Here is a 13,046-nt window from a genome sequence, read left to right as displayed (position 1 = left end):
TAGCTTTAGGTTATATATTCTGTCTCTTGCTCTACCCGTGGTAGTAATCTGATTGTACAATAAACAGATTCAACTCAACAACTAACGTTTTTTTTTTCTTTTTCTTTTTAACTTTTTACCTGATTTTCTGTCAAGTTATGGAGTTGAGTCAGCTCAGGACAGGATTAAAGCAGTAGCTGGAGCAAAGTGAGAACACTAGCAAAGGGAGTGCAGCCTTCTGCCTTGGCAGAAAAGTTAGCTGAAGTATGGAACTTCAGGAAAGACAAGATTTGTAGGTGGAGGCAATATCTTTTATTATAGGAGCTGATATATGTTCAAAAAAAGAAGGCAAACTGTACCCAAAACTCACAGAATATAGCCAAAATAGCAACTACTCAGAAAATACTATCTTTCTGCAATTTTTTGTTTAGTTTTCTTAAACTGAATTGAAGTAAACCCTCAACTTTCTTTCCCTCAATCTCATAATTTTCTGCCAGTGTTGGTAATCTTGTTGTTACTGGCAGTGCTTTACTTGAGGTAACTCTTAAATTTTCTTGAATGTGTTTTTCTTCCAAATTGCGAACAAGTACTCTCTGTACTTTTTGTTGTTTTCCTGCCCTTCATTAAATTACCCCTAATACATTTTGTTTTGAAAATTAATTTTCCCTCTGTTCATTATGCAGTGATTGCTGTAGAAAAAAAAATAAACAACCTACCACATTTCATCTCTTTCCTTAATGGATTGGGATATCATCAGTTATGTTTTGTTTGCTCCAGCAATCGCCAAGGAAAGGAAGCATTTGGTTGCCCTTAGCTATGTCTGCAATACTGTGGTTATTTATTATTCCAAGTAGACAGAGATGATAACTGCTGGCAAATGCTGGCTTGCTATTAACCACTAAATCTAGCAGGCACAGAGTCACCTTTATACAGCAGTACTTCTTACATACCTGCAGGTTGTGTTATTACATTCCTGCCTCTATTGGTTCACTTGGTTAGACCAGGCTCCGCTTGTGACAAATATAGGCATTCCCAGACGTGTATCTGGTTTGATGTGTTGGATGCAACAAACTGGACACTGCTGTGATCAGGGGTTAGAGATCTTCAGCATCAGTAATTCTACAGGATGAAGTATAGTTTTTAGACTTGGTTGATAAATTCAAAGAAAAACTCTATTTTCCTTTTACTTTACCTTGTTGTTCCTTTAAGTAGAAATGAGTATTTCAAGAATGTTTTGGCAGAACCCCAAACGTTAGTTGGCTTGTTTGTGAACTTCTTATGGAAAACTTTCTGGAAATACATAAAAGGAGACTGCTCTCAAAGTTGTTTACTTAGAAGTCTCTGGTTTTGGTTTTCAATAAATCCCAAATTAATCCAGAATTAGTGAAATTTTATATGTTAAAACCCGAAATATCACCATATACAATTCTGCAGAAAAAAACAGCTAGGCCCTAAAGAGTTTCATGCTCGGTGTTCCATATTTTCTTTGCCTTCAGTGAAGAAAAAAAAACATACTCTGTTGATTCATACAGGGACCTCATTCCTCCTCTACTGTTCTAGTCTACAATTGTAGGTGAAACACTGGCTGTGAAATACAGTCTCAATGCTAAATTTTTCAAAACAGTATATACTGCACAGAAACATGTAAAATATATTATGCCACTTCCCCTTATTCTCTCACCACAGACCCTGCTGAAGAGTTTATCCCCTTCTTTCTTGTTGGTTCACTTCAGATACTGAAATGCTACTATCAGGTCACCACAGAGCCTTCTCTTCTTCACGCTGAACAGGCCTCTGTCTCTCAGCCTGTGCTCATAGGAGAGGTGTTTCATCCCTTGGAACATTTTTGTCGCCCTCCTCTGGACATGCTCGAACAGCTCCACATCTCTCCAGTACCAAAGACTCCACATCTGGACACAGTGCTCCAGGTAAGGTCTGACCAGCACAGAGTGGAGGGGCAGGATCACCTCCCTCTCTCTGCTGACCACGCTTCTTTTGATGCAGCTCAGAATATGGTTGGCTTTCTGGGCTGCAGGGGCACATTACTCAGCATTAATAAGCTTAGAGTCTTCCAAGCAGTGAGCTACTAATAAAAACGGAAATAAAACAGTTTACTTCAATACATATTCTGGTAGATATGATAATGGACAAAGAATCCAAATACACAGATCTGGGGGGAAAAACTAGCAGGGAAAATACTAGCTGAACTACTTTGTTACTAACACATCAGTGCTTATGGCTGAAAACTAGGAAATGGTATTCCAAGATGAAGGTGATTATGTCTAGCTAGATAGATGGGGATTTGCACTGTTGTGTGAACAACACATGAAAGAAAAACTGTCTGATGCTTAAGTATTTGAATGGTTCAGAAGTTAAACTTCCTTAACATTAATACTTTGAAGAATTTCCTTCACTCCCAATTCTTATCACCTTAGATTTTACAGCACATTAACTCTAGAAAAGTCCAAATTTTATTGGCTGCATAATGGCACCTGAAACAAGAGATTCTATTTCTTTTCCCTTGCAAATACCTAAAATTGAGGCAGAAAACCCTGAAGGGAAAAAAAGTAAAAAGAGGAAAGGCTAATATGGTTGTTAAAATAAAAAAAAAGCTACACTGGCCAGAGGCAAAGAGCCTCGGGTACTACACTGACATGAGACTGTAGCTCAGTGTCCTACAGTACCGTGCCAGCCTGTGGGCAATAGTTAGAAAATGAGCAAGGAAAAAAAAAAGCAAAATGGGAGGATGATGAGGTGATGAGAAACACATTCAGGCTCAGAGGTATACCTACACCCAGATGATGGAGTAGGAGTTACAGGCCTGTTGATGGCAACTAGTACCATGTTGCCCTTGAGACAGAAACTTGATTCTTCTTGTTGCCAAGTAACCAAGATGCATGTACACCCTATATGCTATAAAGACGTGTGGCACAGCCAGTACCACACAGAGATGTGAAAAACCGGCAAGTGGATAGAAGCTGTAATGTGTCTTAACTGTGGTACTCTTCTGAACTCAAACCTGTACCTTTCAGCAGGTGGAGCCACAGCAGAGGTTATAGCATGCCTGTCTGATCTCAGAGCTACCGCTCCTGTCATTAGAGAAGTGGTCTTTGTGCCACCCTCAATTACAATAAAAACATTGTCCGAGAAATCTGCAGTAAGGCTCATCGGGGTCTCTTATCCTAGTACATTTTATCTGCAGGATGACTTTTACTTCTGTTAAGCAATCACAAGTCATAAAAAATGAAGCAATAGGAAGCATAATAAATAGCAATTAATACATCATTACAGGTTTTCTTCTAAGGAGGATGGAAATGGGGAAAAATGCATTTTGATGTCAACAGCAAAATTTCTGGATCCTGCTTTCTGGATACTTCATCATCCTGACACCTACTTACTTTCATAGGCATTTCAGCAGTGAAATAATCCAGTGAAAACTTTTTACTCAAGCAGACCTCACAGACTATTCACATTTTTGTTGGTTTTGAAACTGCTGGATTTTGTCTTGATAAACACAGCAAAATAAACACATCCATGTTCTGCTTTGCTTTTCCCTGAAATTTTCAATTGAGGTTTAAGTATTTAATTTAGGCTTCATAAAACTGTTAAAATATATAAAATAAATAGCAACTACCTACTCAAACATATTTGCAGAGTATTGTGGCAATTCAATGGGTCCATATCAAATTCACAATTATGAATCTATTACATAACTTTTAATCCTTTGTGAATATTTAATAATCAGTATTCAAATACCATACACTAACTGTCCTATTAAATCTAAATTAATTGTGGCTCAGGGAACATCAGTTTAAAAGGTTACCTGTTTTCTCAGCAGATCTGATCTTTGTTTCATACTTTTTCATTAAAATGAGTATTAAAGACTGAGTAAATTTGTTTCATTTAGAGTAGTTACTTACTGCTGTGAATCATGGTCTGCCAAGCTCCTCTGCTAACAGCAATATTAAAGATTCTCTCTCATTTCCTTCCATCATCATTAGCAGTACCTGGAGATAACAAAATATTACATATTTGTTTAGGAAGGTTAGTCCCTTTTGACTGAAGGAACTGACATTCATCAGATTGTCACAATCATCGAGTCCAAATTTTACTGTGAGATAGGCATATTGTGAATTTAAGAAATGACCATCTCTCAGAATGAGATGTAAGACTGAATATGCACAGAATATTTTTCCCCTCTAAATGAATGGGGATCACCACAGAGTTGATCTAATAGTAACTTTATCCCTTGCAGTCTTCTGAGTAACAAATCTGAGTAGATTTTGCTTTTTGCTGAAAGACTGCATAGCAATGAGCAACAACTGGCATCAGAGTTTTGATCTGTGGACCTAGATGTTTCATTGGAGAAAAGAACAGGATTCATTGCAGTTAATGTTAGTTGTTGTGTCATATAATCTAACATATACTACAAGAAACTATTAAAAGCCTGTATTGACCTCATTAAGTCGTATCCAATGGAAGCTATCTAAAAAAGTATTTGTCAGAACACCCAGAACTAGAGAATTCATTGCTTCTCTTGAAAAAGTATTCCCTTCAGGTTGCTCAGGACATTATCTTGTTCTGTACAAGTTCTTATCCAAGTTCCATGCAAGCGGCTGTGCTGCAATCCTAAGGGATCCAAATTGTTACCCTGAACTTCTTATCCATCACATCATGCCCCATTATTCATTTCCCAACTTAGAATGAAAATATTGCAGAATTTTCCAGAACAAAGTCTCTCATAGGAGACACTAGAAACATCTTAGTATAAGGAAACTTTAGGTGTACTATATATTGAAGACTTAACCCAAATAACATGTATCCTAATGTTAATATGTAGCTTAGATTTCTTTTAAACCAGAATTATGTTTGGTAAGGTGTTACAGCACTCTGAGAGAAATTATATCTATGAAGTTAACTCAATCATTCAAACTTTGTGTCAAGAAAGAATGAGCTCAAATACACTTAGGAGGTATACTGAGAAAATGGCAGATGTTAATTTAGAATTTTTTTCCTGTTGAACAATTAAATCACATGTTGACTTTTGCTATGCTTTTCCAGATTAAAAGTTTGCACAGGTCATAATGCTTTGAATACTTTCACAACAGTAATACTACATCTGTTCTCTGAAATTTGTTCAGCTTTGAAAGACATATTAAAGTGAACTTCTCTGAGTAAGAACTATGCTTAGCAGTCTCTCCTTGGAATCTCAGCTGCAAGATAATTGAACATTGAAAAAAAAAAAAAAAAAAGCTTTATAGATGTATGACATTCTTCATGGTCACAGTGATGAGTTAAAAACAAGTGTATTCTTTTCACAAGACACAAGACTTCCAAATATGAAATATGTAGTTTTGAACTGCATTTTCTCCATTCCTGTGCAAGCCATTAGACCATTTATATCTGTCCATTAGTTGCTGTTTTCCAGCATTTTAGAACTGGGCTCTATTCATTTAAGTTTGCGATGACTTGTTATAGGTTTTCCTCTCACTGCATGCCAGATGTGTCAACCAACTACCTGTTGCTGGCAGGTAAAGTCACAAAGCAGGATGGAAGCTGGCATGAGATAAGCAGGAAGGATTGCTGTAAAAAGCCCATTCCTGAAGTGCTGGTTGGCATTGAGCTGTGTGGCTTGCTTCAGGTTTGATACATAGATCTTAATATTTGCTGCAGGAATAAAACAGTTTTAGTGAGAGCTCTTCCACAGTTCCCTCTAGGGTCATGATCAGCCTGTGTGCTCTTTCCCATGAAAGCTGGATATTGAGGAAGCTAATGAAAGTAACTGCACTGAAAGAGTATGAGCTTCATAATCTTGTCCAGTCTGTGGAAACAGGGAGTGTTTAAAAAGAGTTAAATTGTGTTAGCTAAAGGAGTAATATAGACAGATTTACCACCCTGTAAATTGTTTAGCTGTTTGCAGCTGAGCATTGAGTTTAATATCTCAAGAGCTGATGAGATTTAAGTAATAAATGTCTTTGTGGATCAGTCCTCAGCTACTTAAGAACCAAATATTTTATATTACTCTGCCCTTTTAAAACAGTGCCCATTTTCTTTGTCTTGATAGAACTTAATTTTTCTCTCACATGAAGCCAAAGATTACATCATTTCTGGCTCTTGGCATGCTATTTCTTACTGTTCTGCTGTAACACTGATGTTGTAGCTCCAACTCTAGTTTGGCTAGAGCAGTGATCTTTAATTTCGGTTGATTCATGATCCAAAAATAATAAGCAAACAGCAGAGTCAACATTTTACTTTGCTGAACTGAACACATGCTTGCAGAAAACAGAAAGTACAGGCAACAAGAGAAGGTATGGCCTTGTGAGCCAAAGATGGAATCCACTTCTCTTGTACAGGTTGAGTACAACTTTCTCCTTTGCTCACTGAAGTCATTTATTACTCAAACTAAATGTTATTAGTCAAATGTTACTGTTTATTGCTTAGTTCAAAATCTGCCTCTATTTATTTATATGCCTCTGGAAACCAATAAGGATTGGAGTTTAAATTATATTAAAATTTTAAAGAAGAGAATAAGTGAGGGGTGAGGAAAGATGAAGAATTATAGGCCACTAAATTTAACTTCAATACCTGACAAATAACTAGAAGAATTAGCAAAGCAAGAGTAATCAGTATATAAACAGCTTGAGGAAAATGCAGTGATAAATTGGTAGCACATTTGTAAAAAGCACAAATGAAGTGAAACCAGACTAATTGGTTTCTTTGATAGAATAATGAATGCATACAGGTAAAGTGGTAGATGCAGAACTTCTTAATAAGACACTGATTGTGGTTGCACATAGCATTCTCAGAAAGAAGCTGAATAGAATCAGATTAGATGGAAGCAACAAAAAATGAATACACAGGTAAATAAATCAAACACTGAGAAACTTTATGAACTGTTGAGATGGTAGCCAGGAAGATATCAAAAATATTTTAGATTATCTGACAACCTACATAGATCAATTTAGATGTGAAGAGGGGGTTGTTTGCATTTTTTAAAAGGACAAAAAAAAAAAAAAAAAAACAACCCAAAAAACAAAAACAAAAAACCCACAACCATCCAACAATAAAGCAGCAGAAACACCTAAATAAAGAAACCAAACAGAACAGCAAAAATGTCATCCATTTTGATTCCATGCCAGCACCAGAATAGTTTACATCAGCATCGTTTTTCTGCTACACAGCTGAGTTTCTTTATTTAGACATATTAAATACTCCAAAGCATGTCTAAATAGAGCTTTGATTACTGCAGGATTATCTCGAATTTATTTATTGACATTGCTTCTGTTGACTGATATTTCTGTCCATTCATCTAAAAATTTCACGATTCATGAAATGTTTATGCCTTTTTGTTGTGACTGAGTGAGAAAGGATGTCTAGTGGCATCATGTCTCCAAGAACTTTTGCTCTGCTTTCTTTATAAAAGATAATAAAGCTTCTTATGATTGTTCATTTGTTTTACCATAATAGATAAGTGCATTATTGGCAGTCATGGCCACCTACTCATTCAGACAACTCAGAGAATATTTTGGAAAACAGAACAAAAACTTGTTCTTGTCCCAAAAGCTGAGATGTGACAAGAGACCAGGGGACAACAGCTGATAGACAAGGGAGATATCAATGAGATTTTTTTGGTAAGCATTATAGATAACGACTGTAGCAAGCACATCAGGTTCCTCACCATTGTCAAGAATTTTCATGGCTATTAGAGGAAAATACCTCTTTTAGAAATTTAGAATAAGGGTTATCAGGTAGTTCTCCAGATTTTTCAGATCCAATCTTCCCAAATAAAAGGGGTAGCACAAAACTGAGCAGTGTGCACTCATCAAATCTGATAATAAAAGACAACAAATGTATTTTAGATAATAGAGTAAAAATACAGTGTTGAAAGGGGGCAGCAGTTGTAGAAAAGATAGAAATTGCACAGACAATATGGAGATGAAATGAACAAAATCTTTTACATAAGAAAAAGCAAATACCATTAAGTGTTGAAGAGTTGATTTTATGTCTGTCCATGCAGACTGCAGTAGTGCTTATTTTAATATATAATGAGTAGAACCAATAAGATACAGGCAACAAATAAAATCCTAGTCAGTAAAGATTTTTTCACAGTAATTTCTGTACCCTTAATATAGCCCATGTTGCATTAAAGTAAATGCAAAATTGCTACTGACTTCATCAGGAATGGCTTTGCACTCATAAGCACTGTGCCTTCTAATTTCAGCAAAGTACCAGATGACTTGAATAATTAATTTTTTTTAAGGGCAAGGATAAAATATCATTAAATAGATTGGGGTTACAAGATCCGTTGCTTATATTTAAAAATAGAGAAAAATACTGCATTGGGTTTCTTCAGTAGAAGTATGGTACGTAAAGATACAAAAAATAAGGTAACTCTGTTCCCCTCCATAATTAATGTGCATACTAGCACAATCACAGTGTTATCTTAAAATTAATTTAAGAGTCAGAAACTTATAATAAAAATGGATTGATTTAGTTGTGATTCTTTTTCTTGATAACTCTATTTCTCACTAACTCATAGGCATATTCATTTCATAGAAAAGAATGGAAGCAAAGCTTAATAGCCTACAGATGCATATGTACATTAATTAGGTTGCAAATACTGCTTGCTGAGAACAAATGGGAAATGACAAAGGGGAAATTTTGTTTACAATGAGTATAGTAGACAGTAAGTAAGAATGACTGTGGAATTGCTGTTACTGGAAACACATAAGGCTGGAGGTGATGCTGCAGTGTGGAAATGGAAGACATGAGATACATTAAATGTGTCGCACCAAGCAACAGACTTTCTAAGACTTCAGATTCCAAGTCAGATGCTACCAAGGCAGTTGAATGCTCTGCCACTTACAAATCCCACATGCACTTCTGAGAAAGTGATGTGTCAGGAACCTTTTACAAAAGCTTCTGGAAAGATTGCATCCTGTCAGATGTCTCCATTCTTAGATGCTGGCTAATTACCAGCTTGTTTTAAACCCTAGTGTTTCGAAGTAACAAATGCAGTGAAGAGTGCAAAGGTTTACAAAGTATCTAAGTTTTAACATTCTTCCGTATAAGTTATAATGGGTGCAAATACTTGACTTTCTACTCTAGAAGAAAGATCATTTGTTATAGCATACCTAGACAGGTTTATTCATAAGTAACAGTATTTTCACTTATAAGAACTGTACAGCATCTCTTTTAGGGAGGTCTGGCCAGAGCTTATTGTTTGAAATACACTTTAAGGAATGTTTCCAAGAAGATTTGGAAGAGTAGATTTTTTCTGTTTTTAAATGAGATACTTTAGGGTATGTATGCACGTATGCAAACACACATAAAGAGTTCTGAATTGTTTTTCGGATGTACCCCATAGAAATGCATTTGGCACATGTACATATGTAACTATATAAAACAAGATAAAAAATGTTAAGACAATTATAGATGTATGCTTTATGAATGCCCCCCCCCCCCCCCCCCCCCAAAAAAAACCTACAACAGTATAAGAAATTTCAAGTTCAAATTCTCATTACTCATTATTACCATTCTCTAAATGCCAATCTATAGTGAGAAACAGTGACTCCAAAACCTGAAGATTTTTAAGTGAATTATTAGCATAATTTATATTTAAAGACATCTCTCACAAATGTCCACTAACAACCTTATCCATCAAAGAAATGCAGATTCTTCTAAGCTACTGTAGTAAAGACTACCATACAATGATCCATTAAACAGTGTTCTAAGCCAAAAATTGAAGACTGTAACTAAGACTAGGTGACAGAAACAAAAAGATTGTAAACAGGTAGAATTTTATTACTGGATAATATTTACCGAAGTGAAATAGTACAATACATATTACCTCAGCTTCATTGACTAAAATCAATCTAATTTCTATTTGCAATCTGGAAGAAGGTCTTTCTAATATAGATATATTTTAATCCTCTTGTGGCACTTGCATATGTACATATTATCCAAGTAATGCAAGACTCTCAAAACTTCTATGCTGCGCTGAAAAAGAAAACAAAAAACAAAAATCAAAAACTCATGACTGACTGAAAAGCCAACACCATGACTAGTGCAGGCTTGCTATCTTAGTATTTATACAAATTCCTAGTAGATTGCTAAGCTTAATTGCTAGCACAGTATCACAACTAACAACACGTAAACTAGTTAGCTGAAACCCTAACCTCTGTAAATACACAGAACTACTCACACCCTTCATTATGGAATCAATTTAGTTCAAGAAGGAAAAGTATTACTCCTGACTTGCTCTTGAGATTCTCTGTTTCCTTCAAGTGGCTTCTGGTTCAGTTATTGACTTTTCCTGATTTCACTAAGCATGAAGAGATCCGCAGGGCCTCAGCCTTCTTCAACCATGTGTACAGACCAAGAGAAAGTTCATTAGTTCCAGTGTGAATTCATGTCTTCTCCTGAGGCATCTTCTGAAGCATTTTCCACACACACAACACTTGCATAGATGGATGCACTGACTCCAGTCTAGTATATCATCCTTTATGCTCCTAGCTTTTAAACTGATTTCAGTGAAAAATAATAGTGAAAACCCTAAGAAACATGGAATGTTGGGATGACCTTCTCAGAGTTTGACAGCAGGCATAAGGAGGCAAAGCTGCATACATTACATTTAATTTATTCATATCACAGGGAAAAAAAGTTGTACTGAAGGTGCCTAAAAGGACTTCCACTTGTGATAAATTATCCTATGCTGGTACACTAGGATTTAGACATGCATTTTAGCATAGCGTTATTTTGTATAAATAATAGCAATGAGCTAACAAAGGTATACACCCAAATTTCACTCAGGCCTCCAATTGGAATAATGGCATGGTAAATCAATAGCCTTATTTTGCCAACCTAGCCTTGCTTTTATCACTGGAAAAAAACATTCATACTCCACTGTGGAACGGTAACCATTGTCCTTAATTTTTCTTGTGTGGGGTAGATTATCCCTCAAGATTTTCATAGTTATAAGAAAGCTGAATTCACGAAACACCTGACCATTGCTTTCCCCACATCTTGCCCCACCAATGTGAGATGCAGCCAGATTTTATCTGACTCTTGCTGGTCATCATTTTATTTTGACTTATAGCATAACTGTGTCTTTTTCACTTCACACGCGATGATCTAATCCTTTCTGATTTTGGAGCTGGGTCAAAGTCTTAGCAAGTTTATATTTCTGGCTTAAAATGCCCAGAGCTGACACTCTGTACATCTGCCTTGCTTAGACAGCATTTGTCAGTGAAACACCCTTATTCTCAGCATTTGTGCTCCAGATAGTCTGGCAAGTCATTGTATTCATACCTTCTGAGTGTGCTCCAATTTTCCTAGTCTTTTTTCTAAATAGGATATGTAGTATCAGGGGAACAGTTCTGTCTTCATAATCAGTGCCCATGTCGATGACTGGATTGTTTATGAATCCCACCTAATGTACAGTCAAGCAGTATATTATACAAATGTGAAAATAAAATGCTTATTTTAGGGTCTTACAGATGCACAGCTGAAGACCTCCTTCCTTTCCTACATGCAAATGGTATTAAAATCACCTTTTCAGCAACTAAAGAGCATTAGTTAAGATAAATTTACCTCAAAAATGCATTCATCACTCTCTTCAAAAGTAAAGCCCCAAAGCAAAATGCATGTAGTTGCCAGAAGCTTTACTTTAAGCTAAAATTAGCCATGCTGATTAAGTGGATTTTGCATAACCTTAACTATTAATCCCTCATATTGGTCTTTTCTTTGAAAAACCTTGGAAGTACCAATAACATAAAGGTTTATAGAGTCACTTTTTAATACTACTTATTTAAGATTTAATCCTTTGTGTAATAATTAACATTGGCAACATCTTTTAATAGCCCAAGATTCCTAACATCCACTTGCCTAACAAAACAGACATTTTAAATTCCAAAGAAATAATGGCAACAGCCATAGAGCAGAAGAATGTTAATTAAAAGAATTTTAAAATGTATTTATGAGAGATAGAAGTAGAGTAAGAGTAAGCTAATCCTTCATTTTTTACCTTTCCTTTAAACAGCATTTTTTTCATTGTAATTTCTCTCCCTCTTCATAAGGACTGAGATCTTTATTTTCTAACAGTTAGGCTGTTATTTTAACTGACCGTGCAAGACATACACTCATTTTTCCAGTGAAACCAGTATAGAATTTGATTTGAAGTCTCTTTTTTAAAGTAGCCGTTGTTTTACAGCATCTTCCTTTCAAAAGGTGTGGTAGAACTTAGTCTTGGATCATTCTATTGATGTAGAAGATACAATAAATTCCTGAATTAAAAGTTGGAATTGTTCTTATTCTCAAATCAGTACAAGGGGGAGTCAGATTGTTCTTTGTGGTGTGCCACTGGAAACATGACACTTGTTTGGGGTTGGTCCTGCTAACAGAGGATGGATGCGCTCCCTGAAGATTAATCTAACATGTTTTGCTTCAGATTTGCTTCAGGCTAAAAGTACAAATGCTGTTAGTTACCCAAGCTCAGCTGACACCTGGAAGTACATTAGTTTACAATAATTCCTTTGTGTGTCCAAGCCCTACCTTCACATACCACAGCATTTTCTCCTGTGCCTTTTTGTATAAAAAGTAATCAACCATCACATTTTGTAATAACTGACACTGTCTGAGATTTATTCATATCACCAATAACTGGAAGAGAGATTGGCAGGCACAGAGATTCTGCTTTCTTCACATTAGAAATACTTAAAAGAAATCCAAAAATGAGTAAAAGTAGGGAGCTTGTAATTATAGTTCACACCTTTCTTTTGCCAGTTAAATGATTCAAAAATCAATTATAAAACAAATTATTAATTAAGTGAGCTATAAACATCTTTACTCTTTTATATCACTTAGGCTTCTTTCTTCCATGTTCAACCAATTATTCATTAATTATTTTAAACATCGCTTCATCAGTAATGAACTGAGAGCAGCTGACAGTTGTGTTTTGTGTTTATATTTGATCAATACAAGCAACTGAAAACTTTCAGATCATTGATCATGTCAGGTACTGCTGAGTAATTGGCTAGTAAAGCTGGATATTTGGAAACTGATGACTT

The sequence above is a fragment of the Gallus gallus genome, chromosome 4 (genome assembly GCF_016699485.2).
Source record: "Gallus gallus isolate bGalGal1 chromosome 4, bGalGal1.mat.broiler.GRCg7b, whole genome shotgun sequence".
NCBI lineage: Eukaryota > Metazoa > Chordata > Aves > Galliformes > Phasianidae > Gallus > Gallus gallus.
The sequence above is the reverse complement of the archived record's forward strand: the minus strand, read 5'-3'. Positions refer to the sequence as shown.